At 49.4% G+C, this 22,852-nt stretch overlaps 1 protein-coding gene across 1 annotated transcript in view; it reads left to right on the plus strand.

The window, feature by feature from the left end:
- The first annotated feature begins 14,293 nt into the window (after positions 1-14,293).
- LOC128684221 (carboxypeptidase N subunit 2-like) overlaps positions 14,294-22,852 on the plus strand; it is a 115,112-nt gene continuing 106,553 nt past the window's right edge. The window contains exons 1-2 of the mRNA XM_053770390.2: positions 14,294-14,380; positions 22,089-22,297. The gene's annotated coding sequence lies outside the window, so the exon portion shown is untranslated. The remainder of the gene's footprint in view (positions 14,381-22,088; positions 22,298-22,852) is intronic.

The following is a 22,852-nucleotide window of genomic DNA, read 5'->3' on the forward strand; positions in this document are numbered from 1 at the left end:
AACCGACATGTTGATAAATTAGACACATGTGCAACTCTTGGGTATCTTTATTGAGGAAATGTTTCGCCACACAGTGGCTTCATCAGTCCATACATAGGAGAAACTTGAAGAACAGGAGGAGAATGAGGTAATCAGTCCCTCAACCTTGAGTCGATGTGGTCAGTCCATCAATCTTGAATAGAATACGGCATATGAGCGGAGAAGCAGCTTATAAACCATTCATCTACAATCCTGTCAGACACTGCAACTTCTTGGGATCTTAATACTTGGGAATTCTTCGCTTGCCTAACCCTTGGGCACGACCTACTTCCACAGTGGACAAATGTGACACCACCTATGACTGCTGCACCTCTCCTGTCATGCGGTTTATAAGCTGCTTCTCCGCTCATATGCCGTATTCTATTCAAGATTGATGGACTGACCACATCGACTCAAGGTTGAGGGACTGATTACCTCATTCTCCTCCTGTTCTTCAAGTTTCTCCTATGTATGGACTGATGAAGCCACTGTGTGGCGAAACGTTTCCTCAATAAAGATACCCAAGAGTTGCACATGTGTCTAATTTAACACCTTGTACATGTACATGAAGAAATAAAAATTATTATTATTATTATTATTATTATTATTATTATTATTATTATCATTATTATTATTATTAAACTGTACTGACTAAAATTACAATATATACCAGATCTAGATATAATTAGTAGTTAAGGTTTGTGATTAGTTTACCTGAAATTCATTTGAATAATTAATGGGTTTCTTGGGAACTTATCTGAAATAAGCTTCATTCTCAAGCTTAAAAAATGAACTTAGTGGTTGTATGACTAAATTAATACATATCATTAGAAATCTTCAGTACGAAGAGCGATTGAAGACTCTTAAACTGTACTCACTTGTAAGACGAAGAATGAGGGGAGACATGATCGAAGTGTATAAGTGGAAGATGGGTATTAACAAAGGGGATATAAATAAGGTCTTGAGGATATCTCTCCAAGAGAGAACCCGCGGTATTGGATTCGAGTTGGATGGGTTTGGATTTCGAAGGGATGTAGGCGGGTATTGGTTTGGAGGTGGGGTGGTTGGTGGGTGGAGCAGTCTTCCTGCTGGGATTGTTGAAGCTGAAACGTTGGGTAGTTTCGGATTTGGGTTGGATGGGTGCATGAGCAAGAGGGGTTGGATTTGGGTGGGACTTGCGTGGTGAGTAAATAGAATTGTAATAAAGTTGGTAGAATTACCGACAATATGTAAAGTAAAAGGACACAAGTGCAACTAATGTGACGTTTTATTGTGGCAACGTTTCGCTCTCCAGGAGCTTTATCAAGCCATTACAAACAATACATGGACACAGAGGGTATATAAAGGCTCAGAGTGAGGTGCAATACTAGTGAGGTACCATTTCGATGTTCACTAGTGGTGGTAGTAGTAGTAGTGGTAGTGACAAAAGTAATACAATATGGTAGAGCAATTAATTCGTACATGAGTAAAAGGATATAAAAGCTATTACTTGGGTAACATAAAAATAGGTTGGACAAATATAGACTGGAAAGAGGCAGCTTGTTTCAGTGTTCACTCTCTGTATGTGCTTGTGTAGTATAACAGGAGAGACTATGTGATGGCAGGGTTTACTGTTTTCAGGAGGATTCTTGCTAAGACTTCGGAGATGGTGAAACTGTCGTTGTTTTGTTTAATTGTATTCGGAACAGCGATCAGTGCTGATTCGAGGCACTTGCGTCTACGGAAATTAGTTTCTTTGATCACTAATTGGGCGTCTCTGAATTTCATGAGATGATTGGTGGAATTTCGGTGTTGTACACAGGCGTTGTTTAAGTTATCGTTCCTACATGCGTAAATGTGTTCATTGAGGCGGGTGTCGAGGTTTCTTGCTGTTTCACCTACGTAAATCTTGTCACAGCCTCCACAGGGTATAGTGTAAACTCCTGCATTGACTGGTTCGTGATGCTTGGATTTTGTCCTGGTTAGATCTTTTATTGAAGTGCTAGAAGCGATGGCGACTCTGGTGTTAGCTTGTGAAAGTACTTTTGAGACGTTCAGTGCAACCTGGCTGTTGGGAAGAATTATAACTTTGTTGGGAGTGGTGTTGGTGCGTGGAGAATTAATGATCTGAAGAGCTCTTTTCTTGTAGTCTTTGATGAAAAAGGAAGGAAAATGTAACTCAGTGAATGTTTGGTGAATGTATGTACATTCCTCGTCAAGAAACTCAGGACTACAAATTCGGTATGCTCTTAGGAAAAACCCGATGATGATGCCTCTTTTGGTCTTGGTATCTTGACTGGAATAGAAGTGTGTGAGATCATTTTTATTGGTGGGTTTCCGATAAACTTGAAATCTTAGGTTGTTGTCTACTTTGTGAATGAGGACGTCGAGAAAAGGTAGCTTGTCATTGGACTCTTCTTCTAGTGTAAACTGGATCGCCGGTTCAACTGCGTTGAGCCTTGCCTGAAGATCCCGTACATCAAAACGTTTGGGAGTTATTACGAGGACGTCGTCCACGTAACGTAACCAAGTGACGCTTGAAGGGATGATGTTGGCGAAGTGTTCGGACTCTAGGTGTTCCATGTATAAGTTGGCTAGGACGGCACTGATGGGGGACCCCATTCCCATGCCGTAGGTTTGTTTGTAGAGCTTGTTATTGAAAGAAAAACAGTTGAAATTAACACAGAGTTCAATCAAGTCAATAAAATCTCCGGGAGGTAGAGGAAGATTAAGGTCCTGATTGACTTTACGTCGTAGAACCTCGATGGCTTTTTTGGTAGGTACTTTTGTGAAGAGGTAAGTCACATCCAAACTGCTTAGTTTCTTGTTACGGATGGAGAGGTTACGGATGCGGTTGAGAAGGTCGCCTGAGTGTTTAAGATGAGCGGGGCTGATGGTCCCCAGAAGGCAGGAAAGATGTTTGGCAAGAACTCCGGCTAGTTTGTGTGGAGCACTGCCTATTGAGTGAGTCTAGGTGGGTGTGTGGGTGAGTCAGGATAAGTGGATGTGTGTGTGGGTCAGGATGTGCGGGTGTGTGGGTAGATCCGGATGGGTGTAGGGGTGGAGGCACTCAGGTACCACTCACGTAACACGGAGTGACACACACCACCTGCTATGTCTTTGTCTCATCTTATTTTAGACACACAGGACTGTGTCGTCACTGAGGACCGCTCCTCACCACCAGTCTCTTACCGCCTTCTTTTTATAGGCAAACGCAATGACTTACGATAGAGAGGGAACAGCTTCACTTAAATCTCAGGAAAATTTAGTAATAATGACAGAGTTATACGTTAAATTTTTAATATTTCCCGTCAGTTTTCACTCAAGATTCAAATGGATTTCTCGATATTTATAGTTTTAGAGTACCTGGTGAAGACATTCCACGTAACAACCTAGTCACTGGAGAAGAAAACAAAAGGAATTCTTTTAGTGTTAGCTAATCTCGTCACTATGCTCTAGGTGGGTATCATGCCCGAGTGTACTGAAGATAACCAGAGATACCTAGCCACTAAACGGGATATAAATTCTTATCATCTAACTACCTACCAGTTCTGCTATCCACTCATCGCCTCATTGCCTCTTCCACCTCTCAACTAATAGCGCCCCAGTAACGGGAAATTATTAGAATCAGAAATTCAGGGAATAATTCGACGTCACACTGAGGAAATAATTTTATCAGCGAGTCCAACAGCTTGATAGATCAGACTAGCAACCAGGAGGCCTGGTCTGGCTTAGTCTGGTCTCCTGGTCAGACCAGAAGATGTTGAAATGATAGCCAACAGGTGTGGAAGTATGACAGGGCAAACTTACACATCTCTCACATATTCACTTAGATGTTTTTATCTCTCAGTGTACATACTCTGAGAGCAGTATATATATATATATATATATATATATATATATATATATATATATATATATATATATATATATCAGTGTACATACTCTAAGAGTAATGTATCTATGTACATACCCTGAAAACAGTAGAGCTGACAGTAATCATACACTGAACAGTTTACCTGAAGGGTATTCCGGGGATCAACGCCCCCGCGGCCCTGTCCATGACCAGACCTCCCGGTGGATCAGAACCTGATCAACCAGGCTGTTACTACTAGCCGCACGTAGTTCAACTTACGAACCACAGCCCGGCTGATCCGGCAAAGACTTTAAGTATCTGTCTAGCTCCCTCTTAAAGTCAGCCAGGGGCCTATTGGTAATTCCTCTTATGCTTGGTGGGAGGCTGTTGAACAGTTTTGGGCTCCGGACACTTATGGTGTTTTCTCTTAGTATACCAATGGCGCCCTTACTTATACCTCTATGTTCAACGTAAGTTCACTTAGATCTTCACTTCAGGAAATAGTGTTATTCTTGATGTTAGTGTGCAGGTGGTATTACAGCCTAGCCGCAGGTAATGAGCTCTGCATCTAACAAACTAGCTAACACACTACACCTAACAAACTAAACCTAGCAAGCTAGCTAACACACTACACCTAGCTAGCTGACTAACAAATTACACCTAACAAACTAGCTAAGGCTTCAGATCCACCAAGCTGTCTAGTTCTCGTCAGAGTTTAACTTCTAAACAACACGCATAATTTACCTTTTTATTTTTCATGGGTAAGCGCTAAACTCGTCTAGGAAAGGAAGGCTAGTTACAATTCCGTAAGGACCAGTGGCATCACCAAGGCAACTTAGCCTACTTTTCGAATGTTAAAAATGTAGTACTAAAAGCAAAAATTAGTTGAATATATGCGCGGAATGTTGATGCGGCAGAGCTTTTAGCGCAGCCTGAGCGCAAGTGTTTACAAACTCAGGGAAAACCTTAGTGAACACAACTCACAGATGATTGAGCATTCCCTCACGCTCACATCTTCCTCTATATATCGCCCCGTTTCTCAGGGTACGTCTCGCCTCCATACCGCTCACCCCAGCCACAATATTTGCTCCCCTGTGTCCCTTACGTTGCTCCCTTCCCCAGGGTGTCTAGGGGTGCGAGTGGCAGAAAGATTGGCTAGCTAAGTGATGTGTCCCATGCTCGCTAATACACGCTGATGCTTCACACAATCCTACAATCAGCGCTAAATTCCTCCCAGACACGCACCAAGCCTCCTCTCCGGCTTGAACCTGCTTTATTATCTGTTTTCATCTCCAAGGTCTCTAATGGTTGGATGATTTCGTTTCCTAGGATGCTAATGGGTGGATATTTTCAGACTCCAGTCCTCAAGCGGTCGGAAATTTTATAAAAATTAATGGTCAGTTGAAGATTGGATTTCCATCCTTTACATCACAGCACCGTATCATCCTTTGCGGATGATACTAGGATCTGCATGAGGCTGTCATCTGCTGAGGACGCGGTTAACCTCCAAGAAGATATAAACAAAGTTTTCCAGTGGGCAACGGTAAACAATATGATGTTCAATGAGGACAAATTCCAACTACTCCGTTATGGAAAACTGGAGGAGATAATAACTATAACAGAGTATACTACTGACTCCGGCCATACAATAGAGCGGAAAAATAATGTAAGGGACCTGGGAATAGTAATGTCTGAGGATCTCACTTTCAAGGATCACAACAGTGCCACGATCGCACGTGCAAAGAAAACGATAGGATGGATAATGAGAACGTTCAAAACGAGAGATGCCAAGCCAATGATGATCCTTTTCAAATCACTTGTTCTCTCTAGGCTGGAATACTGCTGTACATTAACATCTCCATACAAAGCAGGTGGAATTGCAGATCTAGAGAGTGTACAGAGATCCTTTACTGCACGTATAAGTTCTGTCAAGCACCTTAACTACTAGGAACGCTTGGAAGCACTTGACTTGTACTCGTTGGAACGCAGGAGGGAAAGATATATCATAATCTACACTTGGAAAATCATGGAAGGAATGGTCCCAAATCTGCACACAGAAAACACTCCCTACGAAAGTAAAAGACTGGACAGGCGATGCAAAATGCCCCCAATTAAAAGTAGGGGCGCCATTGGTAGACTAAGGGAAAACACCATAAGTGTCCGGGGCCCAAGACTGTTCAACAGCCTCCCATCAAGCATTAGGGGAATTGCCAATAAACCCCTGGCTGCCTTCAAGAGAGAGCTGGACAGATACCTAAAGTTAGTGCCGGATCAGCCGGGCTGTGGCTCGTACGTTGGACTGCGTGCGGCCAGCAGTAACAGCCTAGTTGATCAGGCCCTGATCCATCGGGAGGCCTGGTCATGGAATAACCTCCAGGTAACCTCTTAACAGCTCCAAGAAATCAGTGAAAAAAAGTTGCTGAATTTCTTAGATATTATAAGCTAGTTTCTTAAATTTTTAGTAATTTTTAAATTAATTCTGCAACAAAATATAAAACAATAATGCATCAAAATTATTCTTACGTATATTTCACTATTTTCCTTTTGTTAATGAAGCAACAATAGTTCAAGTAATTACAGATATTAGTAGATACATGAAGAACCTAGGAACTGGGGTCCCAAAAGAAGGTTAAAGGAACACATCTGGATTTATATTTACATTTTGTCTCATCTGCCGTAAACAAATTTAAAATATTTCCTTAAGTTATCTGGTATCTAGATTATTATGCTATCCATCTCTGTATTCCCCAATAAGTGGACAATCAAGACCATAGTGTTCAAGTGGCCATAAGGCCGACCACATACTTAGTTTATCATCTATGTGTCAACCAAACTGCCAAGAACTTCATTAAAGATGTATGTGGAGGGTGAAAGTCATTCATAGACTGGTATGTTTTTGTTTACTTAGCGTCGTGCGCCTGGCAGCGGGGAGGCGCTCTGGGGGGATCATAAGTGTCACTTGACAACACAATATTAATAAAAAGGTGACATTTAACACCCCCACTTTTGACTCTTTGATTTATTCCTTTATCCACAGAAATGCTACTTATTTCCGTGACTTGCTCTTAATATATTTGATGTTGACACCAGCAGTAGTGAAGAATAAGAGAGTTGTAATGGAGGTTGAGGGATCCAGCGATGGACAGACAGACAGACACAGTATAAAGTGATCTTTTATCTACAATGTTTCGTTCAGAATGATTTATTAAGTCATAAACAGATCCCGAGTACTTCATAACATTTCTGTCCAGTGAGGAAGGGAGAAGACGGCAGTAGAGCAGACAGGGCAATAGTGCAGGCAGGGGGAGTGGAGCAGAGCAGTGGTGCAGGGGTAGCAGAGCAGACAGGTCAGTAGTACAGGTGGAGTAGAGCAGACAGGGCAGTAGTGCAGGCAGGGGGAGTGGAGCAGAGCAGTGGTGCAGGGGTAGTAGAGCAGACAGGTCAGTAGTGCAGGCAGGGGGAGTGGAGCAGACAGAGCAGTAGTGCAGGCAGGGGGAGTAGAGCAGACAGAGCAGTAGTGCAGGGGGAGTAGAGCAGACAGGTCAGTAGTACAGGCAGGGGGAGTAGAGCAGACAGGGCAGCAGTACAGGCAGGGGGAGTAGAGCAGACAGGGCAGTAGTGCAGGGGGAGTAGAGCAGACAGGTCAGTAGTACAGGCAGGGGGAGTAGAGCAGACAGAGCAGTAGTGCAGGCAGGGGGAGAGGAGCAGACAGAGCAGTGAAGCAGACAGAGCAGTAGTGCAGACAGGGGGAGTGGTAGAGACAGAGCAGTAGTGCAGGCAGGGGGAGTGGAGCAGACAGAGCAGTGAAGCAGACAGAGCAGTGGAGCAGAAAGGGGGAGTGGAGAAGACGGAGCAGTAGTGCAGGCAGGGGGAGTAGAGCAGAGCAGTGGAACAGAGCAGTGAAGCAAGCAGAGCAGAGGAGCAAGCAGAGAACAGAGGAACAGGCAGAGCAAGCAGAGCAGTGGAGCAGGCAGAGCAGTGGAACAGAGCAGTGAAGCAAGCAGAGCAGAGAAGCAATCAGAGAGCAGAGGAGCAGGCAGAGCAAGTAGAGCAGTGGAGCAGACAGAGCAGTGAAGCAAGCAGAGCAGAGGAGCAGATAGAGCAGTGAAGCAAGCAAAGCAGAGGAGCAAGCAGAGCAAAGGAGCAGGCAGAGCTACCAGAGCAGTGGAGCAGAGCAGTGGAGTAGACAGAGCAGAGGAGCAAACGAACAGAGGAGCAGGCAGAGCAGTGGAACAGAGCAGTGAAGCAAGCAGAACAGTGGAGCAAGCAGAGCAGTGAAGCAGACAGAGCAATGGAACAAGCAGAGCAGTGAAGCAGACAGAGCAGTGAAGCAGACAGAGCAGTGGAACAAGCAGAGCAGTGAAGCAGAATAGTGAAGCAAGCAGAACAGAGGAGCAGGCGGAGCAAGCAAAGCAGTAGAGCAGACAGAGCAGTGAATCAAGTAGAGCAGTGAATCAAGTAGAGCAGTGGAGTAGGCAGGGTAGGAGTGCAAGCAGTGTAGTGGTGCAAGCAGTGTAGTGGTGCAAGCAGTGTAGTGGTGCAAGCAGTGTAGTGGTGAAAGCTGGGTAGTGGTGCAAGCTGGGTAGTGGCGCAGGCAGGGTAGTGGTGCAGGCAGGGTGGTGGTGCAGGCAGGGTGGTGGTGCAGGCAGGGTGGTGGTGCAGGCAGGGTAGTGGCGCAGGCAGTGTAGTGGTGCAGGCAGGATAGTGGTGCAGGCAGTGTAGTGGCGCAGGCAGTGTAGTGGCGCAGGCAGGGTGGTGGTGCAGGCAGGGTGATGGTGCAGGCAGGGTGGTGGTGCAGGCAGGGTGGTGGTGTAGGCAAGGTGGTGGTGCAGGCAGGGTGGTGGTGCAGGCAGGGTGGTGGTGCAATCAGGGTGGTGGTGCAGGCAGGGTGGTGGTGCAGGCAGGGTGGTGGTGCAGGCAGGGTGGTGGTGCAGGCAGGGTGGTGGTGCAGGCAGGGTGGTGGTGCAGGCAGTGTAGTGGTGCAGGCAGGATAGTGGTGCAGGCAGTGTAGTGGCGCAGGCAGTGTAGTGGCGCAGGCAGGGTGGTGGTGCAGGCAGGGTGATGGTGCAGGCAGGGTGGTGGTGCAGGCAGGGTGGTGGTGCAGGCAAGGTGGTGGTGCAGGCAGGGTGGTGGTGCAGGCAGGGTGGTGGTGCAATCAGGGTGGTGGTGCAGGCAGGGTGGTGGTGCAGGCAGGGTGGTGGTGCAGGCAGGGTGGTGGTGCAGGCAAGGTGGTGGTGCAATCAGGGTGGTGGTGCAGGCAGGGTGGTGGTGTAGGCAGGGTGGTGGTGCAGGCAGGGTTGTGGTGCAGGCAGGGTGGTGGTGCAGGCAAGGTGGTGGTGCAGGCAGGGTTACCTGGAGGTTACCTGGAGGTTATTCCGGGGATCAACGCCCCCGCGGCCCGGTCCATGACCAGGCCTCCCGATGGATCAGGGCCTGATCAACTAGGCTGTTACTGCTGGCCGCACGCAGTCCAACGTACGAGCCACAGCCCGGCTGATCCGGCACTGACTTTAGGTATCTGTCCAGCTCTCTCTTGAAGGCAGCCAGGGGTTTATTGGCAATTCCCCTAATGCTTGATGGGAGGCTGTTAAACAGTTTTGGGCCCCGGACACTTATGGTGTTTTCCCTTAGTGTACCAATGGCGCCCCTACTTTTTATTGGGGGCATTTTGCATCGCCTGCCCAGTCTTTTACTTTCGTAGGGAGTGATTTCTGTGTGCAGATTTGGGACCATTCCTTCCAAGATTTTCCAAGTGTAGATTATGATATATCTCTCCCTCCTGTGTTCCAACGAGTACAAGTCAAGTGCTTCCAAGCGTTCCCAGTAGTTGAGGTGCTTGACAGAACTTATACGTGCAGTAAAGGATCTCTGTACACTCTCTAGATCTGCGATTTCACCTGCTTTGAATGGAGATGTTAATGTACAGCAGTATTCCAGCCTAGAGAGAACAAGTGATTTGAAAAGGATCATCATGGGCTTGGCATCTCTCGTTTTGAAAGTTCTCATTATCCATCCTATCATTTTCTTTGCACGTGCGATCGTGGCACTGTTGTGATCCTTGAAAGTGAGATCCTCAGACATTACTACTCCCAGGTCCCTTACATTAGTTTTCTGCTCTATTGTATGGCCGGAGTCAGTAGTATACTCTGTTCTAGTTATTATCTCCTCCAGTTTTCCATAACGGAGTAGTTGGAATTTGTCCTCATTGAACATCATATTGTTTACAGTTGCCCATTGGAAAACTTTGTTTATATCTTCTTGGAGATTAACCGCGTCCTCAGCAGATGACAGCCTCATGCAGATCCTAGTATCATCCGCAAAGGATGATACGGTGCTGTGGCGTATATCTCTGTTTATGTCTGATATGAGGATAAGGAATAAGATGGGGGCGAGTACTGTGCCTTGTGGAACAGAGCTCTTCACTATGGCAGCCTCCGATTTAACTCTGTTGACCACTACTCTTTGTGTTCGATTTGTTAGGAAGTTGAAGATCCATCTCCCCACTTTCCCAGTTATTCCTTTAGCACGTATTTTATGGGCTATTACGCCATGATCGCATTTGTCAAATCCTTTTGCAAAGTCTGTGTATATTACATCTGCATTCTGATTTTCTTCCAGTGCATCCAAGGCCATGTCATAGTGATCCAGTAGTTGTGAGAGGCAGGAGCGACCTGCCCTGAACCCATGTTGCCCTGGATTGTGCAGATTTTGGGAATCCAGGTGATTTGCAATCCTGCTTCTTAGCACTCTTTCAAAGATTTTTATGATGTGGGACGTCAGAGCTATTGGTCTATAGTTCTTAGCTAATGCTTTGCTGCCACCTTTATGGAGTGGGGCTATATTCGTTGTTTTAAGTGACTGTGGAATTTCACCCATGTCCAAGCTCCTCCTCCATAGTGTACTTAGGGCATGCGAGAGGGGTTTCTTGCAGTTCTGAATGAAAACAGAGTTCCACGAGTCTGGGCCCGGGGCTGAGTGCATAGGCATGTTGTCAATGGCTTTTTCGAAATCTATCGGAGTTAGGGTAATGTCGGAAATCTGGCATACATTTATGGAGTTTTGAGGCTCATTCATGAAGAAATCATTTGGGTCGTCGATCCTCAGACCGATTAGTGGTTCACTAAACACAGAGCCGTACTGGGATTTCAATATTTCACTCATTTCCTTGTTGTCATCTGTGTAAGTCCCATCCTGTCTGATACTAGATGTGGTATTTGCCTTGTTTTTGGCATATGAAAAGAAATATTTTGAATTTCTTTCAATTTCACTAATAGCTTTAAGCTCCTCCTGCCTCTCCTGGTTCCTGTAAAGAGTCATTTAGCTTAAGTTCGATAGTTTCCACTTCCCTGTTCATCGCCTCCTTTCGTGTATCAGATGTTCTAGCACTCCTGAGGAGCTCAGTGACTCTTCGTCGTCTTCTGTAGAGGGAGCGTCTTTTTCTCTCCGGTTTACTCCTGCTCTTCTTCTTTCTTAGGGGAATATGCCTAGAACATGCTTCGGCTACCAGGAAGTTGATCCTTTCAAGGCACTGGTTTGGATCCATGTCATTTAATAAAGACATCTTCCCAACATGTTTCGTTTAGGACATGGTTTACCTGGTCCCAGTTGATGTTCTTGTTGTTGAAGTTGTATTTTGTGAAGACACCTTCACAGGTACATGCATTCTGCTGATCAGGACCCCTATGCATGTACGTCTGGACTTCGATTAGGTTGTGATCAGAATTAGTTGTTTTTGATATTCTTATGTCTCTTATCAGGTCCTCATTATTTGTGGTGGTGCAGGCAGGGTGGTGGTGCAATCAGGGTGGTGGTGCAGGCAGGGTGGTGGTGCAGGCAGGGTGGTGGTGCAGGCAAGGTGGTGGTGCAGGTAGGGTTGTGGTGAAGGCAGGGTGGTGGTGAAGGCAGGGTGGTGGTGAAGGCAGGGTGGTGGTGCAGGCAAGGTGGTGGTGCAGGCAGGGTGGTGGTGCAGGCAGGGTGGTGGTGCAGGCAAGGTGGTGGTGCAGGCAGGGTGGTGGTGCAGGCAGGGTGGTGGTGCAGGCAGGGTGGTGGTGCAGGCAGGGTGGTGGTGCAGGCAAGGTGGTGGTGCAGGTAGGGTTGTGGTGCAGGCAGGGTGGTGGTGAAGGCAGGGTGGTGGTGCAGGCAAGATGGTGGTGCAGGCAGGGTGGTGGTGCAGGCAGGGTGGTGGAGCAGGCAAGGTGGTGGTGCAGGCAGGGTGGTGGTGCAGGCAGGGTGGTGGTGCAGGCAGGGTGGTGGTGCAGGCAGGGTGGTGGTGCAGGCAGGGTGGTGGTGCAGGCAAGGTGGTGGTGCAGGCAGGGTGGTGGTGCAGGCAGGGTTGTGGTGCAGGTAGGGTGGTGGCGCAGGCAAGGTGGTGGTGCAGGCAGGGTGGTGGTGCAGGCAGGGTGGTGGTGCAGGTAGGGTTGTGGTGCAGGCAGGGTGGTGGAGCAGGCAGTTTGGTGGTGCAGGCAAGGTGGTGGTGCAGGCAGGGTGATGGTGCAGGCAGGGTGGTGGTGCAGGCAAGGTGGTGGTGCAGGCAGGGTGGTGGTGCAGGCAGGGTGGTGGTGCAGGCAGGGTGGTGGTGCAGGCAGGGTGGAGGTGCAGGCAAGGTGGTGGTGCAGGCAGGGTGGTGGTGCAGGCAGGGTGGTGGTGCAGGCAGGGTGGTGGTGCAGGCAGGGTGGTGGTGCAGGCAGGGTGGTGGTGCAGGCAGGGTGGTGGTGCAGGCAGGGTGGTGGTGCAGGCAGGGTGGTGGTGCAGGCAGGGTGGTGGTGCAGGCAAGGTGGTGGTGCAGGCAGGGTGGTGGTGTGTGGAGAACTGGCTAGATGAGTACACTTTCCTGCATGCTAATAAGCATAAGACGTTACTTATCTTTATCTTTTAACAGCACAATTTCCAGCAGCCGCTCCCTGGAAATCCCTTCACGGTGCTGTCTCAGTTTCCACAGGGGCTGTTGATTAACAGGTGAGTTATTCATACAGTTTGCCCCAAAGGAGCGCATATCTCAGCATTTCACTTATCTGAAATGCGTAGTGGTACTCACTTGGTTTTGGGTTAATCACCCGCGCTTCTACCTATCAGCTGCAGTTAACGTAAGATGTGGGTGTGACTGAGCTTACCTGGGTATTGTGACTGACCCAATTTCCCCTAGTTTGTGCTAGGGGAAGTATATCCTGGTATCTATGTCTTGAGTAGGCTGCTACAAATGCGTTATGTTCTCACTCGTTGATAGGGAGTCACTTTGCTCATTCGTTACGCGATAGGGTGATATCTTGTCCCTTTGTTCATAACACCTGAATGCATATTGTGACACAAACTTTTACACTTTATCTGGATTATACCGCCGATTATACACTGGTGTTTCTTAACACTAGTTTTCCTAGTGGAGTTTAATAGTATTTCAGAGTTTACCGCACAAAGTCATTATTTTCTCAGTTCTCAGTGTGAGATTTGTGACTTGTTCACGTGCTGATGTCTGAATTCAACCCAGATTGTCGCCCTGCCCAGTGTCCGCCAGTTCGTCGTCCGCACAAAGTAATATGCTGAGCTCAGCTTTATATACCTTCCTAGCTACACATTGCAACAAGGAATAACACAAGAAGGTTGTTTCCTTGTTGTTTAGCTGTGCTAGAAGTCATAATGTAGACCAAGTGGGGCGCAGGTTTTCTCTTAATTTTCCTGCACTGGGAAAAAGTCATTACTCTCGTTTAACCCTCATTGTGTAGTTGATCAGAAATTCTAGCAAGGAGATCCCTGGTTGGGTTGGGTGCAGGCAGGGTGGTGGTGCAGGTAGGGTGGTGGTGCAGGCAGGGTGGTGGTGCAGGCAGGGTGGTGGTGCAGGCAGGGTGGTGGTCCAGGCAGGGTGGCGGTGCCGGCAGGGTGGTGGTGCTGGTAGGGTGGTGGTGCTGGCAGGGTGGGGGCGGGTCATTTGTAATGTTATCTCTGATATTAGTGGACTCCACCTCAGCTAACCCTTTTTCTAATATTGGTTTAAGATTCTTTTTCTTAATCATCATCATTGAAGCTAGACTCACATGATTCGTATACCATGTGACACTGAACAACCTGGGTATACACAGGGTGCGATGAGCCTTTTCTCAAGGAATGTTTGTGTTAAATTTAACTTAAAAAAAACCATACCACGGGCGGGATTGAACCCGCGGTCAGAGAGTTTGTTTGCAATCGTGTCATTACGATTTCGTGAGTCAGTTAAATTTAACTTCCCAAATAACAACCTACTTACTGGTAAGTGTGCCTGGCTAAGAGAAGCAGCAAAGAAACACTCCCAAACAAGAGTTCAATTCAGAAATAATTCACTAAATTCTGAATTAGTGGAAAAGAATGATGACGTAATCAATGAATTGTGTTTTTGTTCCTACCCCTTGTGGGCCCTTAGCTCTCCTGCAGTGCTCCTCTTTCTTGGCCTTTGACTGCTGCTGATGCTGCTTCTGCTGCTGCTGCTGCTGCTGCTGCTACCTCTCTTGTCCCGCACAAGCCGCAGCCCGAGTGTCAGAACGACTCAGAGAATTTCTGGAGGTGTGTATAAGGGAAGCTTCAATAACACAACTTTCCTCATATGTCTCTTAATCCTGGCTTTGCGTCTGTAGATGCCTTCCTTTCTCGTAACATTGTCAAATGCTCCAAGCTTCAGAACACTCGTGACTTGACCTGATTCTTCCCTCTCCTCCTTTCCCTACCTTTCTCTTTTCCTATTTCTTCTTTATCCTTTCTTTGTTTTTCTCTCTTCTGCCTAAGTGTATTCTGTCCTGTATTCTTCCTCCCTGTGTTTTTGGCCCTTAGCTCTCCTGCAGTGCTATTTCTTATCTTTATCTGTCCCTACTTTTACTACTACTGTATCTAACATTTTCTTCTACTTCTGCTTCCACTTCTTACCACTACTTTTTCTACCGCTCTTGGTCCCGTCCTTGTTCTCCCTCGCCTGTATATTTTCTGGCCTCCTCACTCTCGTGTTAGTGTAACTTTGTAAATGGTCCAAGTCGAACTGAAGCATCGTCGTAAGTTTGTCTCTCCTATGTGCAGGTTATTTGTGTATGTCTCTGGCAATTTGGCAGATGGAAAGATGATCAAACTAAATACAAACTGCATATGAATGGTATACAATACCGACAAGATGAAAATTAGACACATGTGCAACATCTGGGTATCTTTATTGTAGACGTTTCGCCATACAGTGGCTTTATCAACGCAAATTCAAGGATATGATTGAAAGACAGAAGAACTATATACAAAAGATGACGTTATCAGTCCCTCAGCCTTGGAGTTGGTGTGAAGAGCACCGTAGTCGTGAAGATTCTGGACCACAGGCAAGAAAGCTGGGACTTATATACTGGCGTCAGGTGGAAAGGGACGGGTAGCAGACGAGAGCATAGTCACTAGTAGGCGGGATTCCCCAGTGGAAGTAGGTCATACTCACGGGATGGGTTAGTGGTAATAGTAGTAATACCCAAGAAGAAGATTATGTAGATGTCCTGTGAACCAAGATTCCATGACGTGATCAGCCTTATGGTCACTTTCTGGAAAACTTATTGAGGAGTATAGTATAAAGATAGGACAGTATATATGATATGTCCAGGTATCAGTATCTTTGTAATTAAAATAATATACCAGATATTTTGAGCAAATATCTCAGATTTTCTTGCATCAGATAAGAAAAGCTGTAAACTTAAATCCAGATGTAATCCTGCTAACTCTTTTGGGTATTAGTTTCTAGGCCTTTTGTGAATACACATGTTACGCAAATAACCCGCATCACTAAATGGATATTGGGTGCACGGTAAACTAACTGCCACACCACTTACACTCCACTTAATCAATGCTTGTCATATCAGGTATATCATAATGGGGAGAAAGCAAAGGAAAGGCAAGTTATGATATTACAGCAATTACAGAGGTATAATTCTCAGAAATAATAAGAAATGTGATATTCCAGAGAGCTATCAAATAATAAGAAAAGAAATGGAAAACTAAGAAGTACCACTGTTAATCAGAAACCACCGGAGATTTGGGGAACTAGGATACCCGAAAACAGCGGATTTCAGGGATTATGTAACAAGTATTGTAATGTCCGTAGAGACAAAAGTAATACTTGCAGTGATATATAATCCACCATCAAACAACTGGAGGCCAAAGGAGAAGCATGATAAGGGTTAAGTGAACATACTGGAGACAGTGGCGGAGACAGCAAGATGAAGCAATGCTAAACTGCTAGTACTAGGAGACTTCATTCACAAGGAGATTGACTGGGAAAACGGAGACCTCCGTGAAGGATCAGAAACGATGAATGAAACTTATACTAAGAGTAATGAAGAATCATCTGAGACATCTTATAAATGAAACAAGAGGAAAGAAGATGAGCCAGCAGGATTCTACCTGTTATTTACACAAAATGAATATTACGTAGATGAAATGACCTATAGAGAGCCCCTAGGTGCCAGCGTTCATAGGTACACAGTTTCGAGCACCTGGTGGAAATGGAAATAGAGAAGAATTGGAGAAAGTAAGAAACAAAAATGGGATTACAGGTTGAGGAGACTATAACAGAATGAGAAACTTTCTGAGAAAAATATAATGAGAAAGGGAACTGGAGGACATATTGTACACGAAAGGTTGGAGCCAATGGAGTTGGAATTAAAAAAAAGAGAGAAAGCTCATAGGTATATCAGACATGCAGAGAGGGCCAGGGAAAGGAACAAGACAGCTGCAAAGAAATACAGAGCAAAAGAAAACTGCGGGAAACTGGGAAATAAGCACGAGAGGCAGGAAACAACAATAAGAAGGGAAGCTGAAAGATAGTTTGAAAATTATACAGCATTAATGGCTAACACAGAAGCAGAGTTACTCTATATCCACATACGAAAAAAAGACAACTGTGAGTGAACAAGCGATAAGACTGAAGATTACTAAGGTATCGATGAAGTGCATATAAATGTGGGAGGACCTTCATAGATTCATAGAAGTCCTTACAGAAGAAAGTTAAGAGCTGCCGGAGGGCACTGTAGTCAGACAAGATCAACAGGTGCTAGAAAGCATCAGCACAACAAAAGTGAGGAAATCACTGGATGAACTTGATGTAACAAAAGCACTCGATAAGATCAATAAATGTCCATGGGTGCTAAGAGAAGGAACAGAACCACTGTTTAACTCAATCAGGATAAGTGACAGAAAATTGAAAAGGGAAAAGTTATCTTCATATTTAAAAAAGGGGGAACACACAAGAGGCACTGAACTACAAGTCGATATCTCTAACAAGCATCCTGTCAAAAGTTCTGAAGAAGATAGTAAAGGATAATATATTGGGGTACTTGGAATTCTGTGATAGTCACATAGATAAAACAAGAAAGACAGGGCTGGTTAAATTTCACCTTCTTGGACTGCAAGTAAGCATTTAATACACTACCACACTGGACATTAGCACATAAATTTTAGGAACAGGCAAAGCTATAAGGCAGAGTGCTCCTTTGGATCAGGTAGCAGTCAGTGAGTGCTGCCTACCACTGAACAAGCTCGAGAAGATTCAAAGGTTCGCAACCAGGCTAGTACAAGAACTGAGAAAAATGCACTATTAGGAGAGGTTGAAGGATTATGACGAATGAAATCTTAATGGGAATCTAATGGGCAGATAAAGACAGATTAGGATAACCTAGATCAAGGGGACATAGGTGAAAGCTGAAGACACAGATGAAGTATAGGAATGTAAGGAAGAATTTCTTCAGCTTCAGAGCTGTCTTGTAATGGAACTTACCTTGACAGTAAAATGAGAAATGGGCTAGATAGTGAGAAGCAGTAATATAAACATATAGAAAAAGAGTTGTAGAGGGTGAGATAGTGACTGACAGTCGCACAGTCTTACGAAACAGACCAAGACACGAAATATAAACACACCAGTAAAATACATCCACCCCATTTCCTTTTCAGACGCCCCTTCCTCCCCTCCCCTCACAGGCACACTTTACCCTCCCAAGCATCTTCCCCTCCCTGTTGTAGAAGTTAGTGTTCACCCGGACCACTGTACATACCATTAAACATGGGTTTGAGTATCTCCAGATTCATCTCTTTATCTGGGAGTGTGATGTTAGGTGGACGGGGCCGGGAGGGAGGGCACCTCTGACGCGCGTGCACACACTGAGATCACATCAACCAGTCGCGCCAGGCGGCAGTGACGGTCATAACGTGTCGTGGACGTCGGCGTGGTGGACGAGGCGTGGGCGTGGTGGATGAGGATGTGGTGGACGGGGCGTGGTGAACGGGAGCGTGGTGCATGGAGGGCATGGTGGGTGAGGGTGTGGTGGAAGGGGGCATGGTGGGCGGGAGAGTAGGGGGCTGGGCAGGGCTAGAAGTATATTGGATGGGGAAGGGGTAGATGGGGGTTAGTTTGTAGTGAGTGTGATGGTTGGGTGGGTGGAGTAGCATTGTAGGGGGAGGTAGACGAGGGTGGTGTGTTGGGCAGTGATGGTAGTGGGAGGAGGAGCGAGGGTACTGCAGTGGGTGGAGGGGCGAGGGTTATGGGCGGTGGAGTGGGTGAAGGCGCGAGGTGGTGCAGTGGATGGTTACCTGGAGGTTACCTGGAGGTTATTCCGGGGATCAACGCCCCCGCGGCCCGGTCCATGATGGATGGAGGAGCGTTGGTGTAGTGGGTGGAGGGGCGAGGGTGGTGAAGGAGCGAGAGTGCAGGGTGGTATAGCGGATGGAAGGGCGAGGGTGGTACAGTGGGTGGAGGGGTGAGGGTGGTGTGTGGTGCATTGGGTGGAGGGGTGAAGGTAGTGGGTGGTGCCGTGGGTGGAGGGGTGAAGGTAGTGGGTGGTGCCGTGGGTGGAGGGGTGAAGGTAGTGGGTGGTGGGTGATGCCGTGGGTGGAGGGTTGAAGGTAATGGGTGGTGGGTGGTGCCGTGGGTGAAGGTAGTGTGTGGTGGGTGATGCCGTGGGTGGAGGAGAGAAGGTGGTGGGTGGTGCAGTGGGTGGAGGGGTGAGGGTGGTGGGTGGTGCATTGGGTGGAGGGGTGAAGGTAGTGGGTGGAGCCGTGAGTGGAGGGGTGAAGGTAGTGTGTGGTGGGTGATGCCGTGGGTGGAGGAGTGAAGGTGGTGGGTGGTGCAGTGGGTGGAGGGGTGAGGGTGGTGGGTGGTGCAGTGGGTCGAGGGGTGAAGGTGGTGGGTGGTGCCGTGGGTGGAGGGGTGAAGGTAGTGGGTGGTGCCGTGGGTGGAGGGGTGAAGGTAGTTGGTGGTGGGTGATGCCGTGGGTGGAGAGGTGAAGGTAGTGAGTGGTGGGTGGTGCCGTGGGTGGAGAGGTGAAGGTAGTGGGTGGTGCCGTGGGTGGAGAGGTTAAGGTAGTGGGTGGTGGGTGGTGCCGTGGGTGGAGGGGTGATGTTAGTGGGTGGTGGGTGGTGCCGTGGGTGGGGGTGAAGGTGGTGGGTGATGCCGTGGGTGGATGGGTGAAGGTAGTGGGTGATGGGTGATGCTGTGGGTGGAGGGGTGAAGATAGTGGGTGGTGGGTGATGCCGTGGGTGGAGGGGTGAAGGTAGTGGGTGGTGGGTGGTGCCGTGGGTGGAGAGGTTAAGGTAGTGGGTGATGCCGTAGGTGGAGAGGTGAAGGTAGTGGGTGGTGCCGTGGGTGGAGGGGAGAAGTTAGTGAGTGGTGGATGGTGCCGTGGTTGGGGGTGAAGGTAGTGGGTGGTGGGTGATGCCGTGGGTGGAGGGGAGAAGGTAGTGGGTGGTGGGTGATGCCGTGGGTGGAGGAGTGAAGGTAGTGGATTGTGGGTGATGCTGTGGGTGGAGGGGTGAAGGTAGTGGGTGGTGAGTGGTGCCGTGGGTGGAGGGATTAAGGTAGTGGGTGGTGCAGTGGGTGGAGGGGTGAAGGTAGTGTGGTAGGTGCTGCTGTGGGTGGAGGGGTGAAAGTAATGGGTGGAGGGTGATGCAATGGGTGGAGGGGTGAAGATAGTGGGTGGCTGGTGGTGCCGTGGGTGGAGGGGTGAAGGCAGAGGGTGGTGCCGTGGGTGGAGGGGTGAAGATGGTGGGTGGTGCCGTGGGTGGAGGGGTGAAGGTAGTGGGTGGTGGGTGATGCCGTGGGTGGAGGGGTGAAGGTAATGGGTGGTGGGTGGTGCCGTGGGTGGAGGGGTGAAGGTAGTGGGTGGTGGGTGGTGCCGTGGGTGGAGGGGTGAAGTTAGTGGGTGGTGCCGTGGGTGGAGGGATGAAGGTAGTGTGTGGAGGGGTGAGGGTAGTGGGTGGAGGGGTGATGGTGGTGGGTGGAGGGGTGAGGGTTGAGGGGGTGAGGGTGGTGGGTGGAGGGGTGAGGGTGGTCGGTGGAGGGGTGAGGGTGGAGGGGTGAGGGTGGTGGGTGGAGGGGTGGTGGTGGAGGGGTGAGGGTGGTGGGTGGAGGGGTGGGGTGGAGGGGTGAGGGTGGTGGGTGGAGGGGTGGTGGTGGAGGGGTGAGGGTGGTGGGTGGAGGGGTGGTGGTGGAGGGGTGAGGGTGGTGGGTGGAGGGGTGAGGGTGGAGGGGTGAGGGTGGTGGGTGGAGGGGTGGTGGTGGAGGGGTGAGGGTGGTGGGTGGAGGGGTGGTGGTGGAGGGGTGAGGGTGGTGGGTGGAGGGGTGGTGGTGGAGGGGTGAGGGTGGTGGGTGGAGGGGTGAGGGTGGAGGGGTGAGGGTGGTGGAGGGGTGGTGGTGGAGGGGTGAGGGTGGTGGGTGGAGGGGTGGTGGTGGAGGGGTGAGGGTGGTGGGTGGAGGGGTGGTGGTGGAGGGGTGAGGGTGGTGGGTGGAGGGGTGAGGGTGGAGGGGTGAGGGTGGTGGGTGGAGGGGTGAGGGTGGAGGGGTGAGGGTGGTGGGTGGAGGGGTGGTGGTGGAGGGGTGAGGGTGGTGGGTGGAGGGGTGAGGGTGGAGGGGTGAGGGTGGTGGGTGGAGGGGTGAGGGTGGAGGGGTGAGGGTGGAGGGGTGAGGGTGGTGGGTGGAGGGGTGAGGGTGGAGGGGTGAGGGTGGTGGGTGGAGGGGTGGTGGTGGAGGGGTGAGGGTGGTGGGTGGAGGGGTGAGGGTGGAGGGGTGAGGGTGGAGGGGTGAGGGTGGGGGTGGAGGGGTGAGGGTGGAGGGGTGAGGGTGGTGGGTGGAGGGGTGAGGGGGGAGGGGTGAGGGTGGTGGGTGGAGGGGTGAGGGTGGAGGGGTGAGGGTGGAGGGGTGAGGGTGGTGGGTGGAGGGGTGAGGGTGGAGGGGTGAGGGTGGTGGGTGGAGGGGTGAGGGTGGAGGGGTGAGGGTGGTGGGTGGAGGGGTGAGGGTGGGTGCCGTGGGGGGTGAGGGTGGTGGGTGGAGGGGTGAGGGTGGAGGGGTGGGGTGGAGGGGTGAGGGTGGAGGGGTGAGGGTGGTGGGTGGAGGGGTGAGGGTGGAGGGGTGAGGGTGGTGGGTGGAGGGGTGAGGGTGGTGGGTGGAGGGGTGAGGGTGGAGGGGTGAGGGTGGTGGGTGGAGGGGTGAGGGTGGTGGGTGGAGGGGTGAGGGTGGAGGGGTGAGGGTGGTGGGTGGAGGGGTGAGGGTGGTGGGTGGAGGGGTGAGGGTGGTGGGTGGAGGGGTGAGGGTGGTGGGTGGAGGGGTGAGGGTGGAGGGGTGAGGGTGGTGGGTGGAGGGGTGAGGGTGGTGGGTGGAGGGGTGAGGGGTGGTGAGGGTGGAGGGGGAGGGGTGAGGGTGGAGGGGTGAGGGTGGTGGGTGGAGGGGTGAGGGTGGTGGGTGGAGGGGTGAGGGTGGTGGGTGGAGGGGTGAGGGTGGTGGGTGGAGGGGTGAGGGTGGAGGGGTGAGGGTGGTGGGTGGAGGGGTGAGGGTGGTGGGTGGAGGGGTGAGGGTGGTGGGTGGAGGGGTGAGGGTGGAGGGGTGAGGGTGGTGGGTGGAGGGGTGAGGGTGGTGGGTGGAGGGGTGAGGGTGGAGGGGTGAGGGTGGTGGGTGGAGGGGTGAGGGTGGTGGTGGGAGGGGTGAGGGTGGAGGGGTGAGGGTGGTGGGTGGAGGGGTGAGGGTGGTGGGTGGAGGGGTGAGGGTGGAGGGGTGAGGGTGGAGGGTGGAGGGGGGAGGGTGGAGGGGGGAGGGGTGAGGGGTGAGGTGGGAGGGGTGAGGGTGGAGGGGTGAGGGTGGTGGGTGGAGGGGTGGAGGGGTGAGGGTGGAGGGGTGAGGGTGGTGGGTGGAGGGGTGGAGGGGTGAGGGTGGAGGGGTGAGAGGAGGATTGCGGAGGTCCTGCAGATGGTTTTCTAGTTTGTTTATTTTTTCCAGTGTGTTGTGGTCCACAGGAGCGACTTACATTCTTGTTGTCCCGGGGGAGACACCAGGGAGACACCAGGGAGACACCAGGGAGACACCAGGGAGACACCAGGGAGACACCAGGGAGACACCAGGGAGACACCAGGGAGTCAGTGTGTACTAGTTGATGAAACAAGAAGGCGGATAATAGCATCTAAGAAAGGGAAGAAATATAAAGAAAGGTAAGAGGCAAAAACTATTTGTAAAGGAAAATTTTGAATCAAATATTCTAGCTAATAATCAAATCATCTGAAGATAATGCGATGGTGAGCGAAATATCGTATGTTTTGAGGGAAAAGTTGGCCAGCAGCTGATGAGGTTATCTTCACGACGCTGCACCAGACATTTGTTGACTCAAAAATGAGCAGTGTTTGCAGAGAGAGTGTTGCTTGTGTCATGACAGTCTCACATCAACCTCGTCTGGCAGACCTACTCTCAACACCACTCTTGTGTACTTCTTCGGCTAGTTCACTCCAGGTAGACTTTGTTTATTATCCAACGTAGTTAAATGGCATTGTACGGCTAATCATATCAATATATATATATATATATATATATATATATATATATATATATATATATATATATATATATATATATATATATATATATATAAGAAAACACACATCTTGCCGTAACTATTATTGTTACCACGTTGCCCTCTGTGAGAGCTTTATTAACTCTTATTTATAAAGTTCTAACGGAGAAATTCATTTTCTCAATATAATCTTGTTCTG

This window comes from Cherax quadricarinatus, chromosome 2 (assembly GCF_038502225.1).
Source record: "Cherax quadricarinatus isolate ZL_2023a chromosome 2, ASM3850222v1, whole genome shotgun sequence".
NCBI lineage: Eukaryota > Metazoa > Arthropoda > Malacostraca > Decapoda > Parastacidae > Cherax > Cherax quadricarinatus.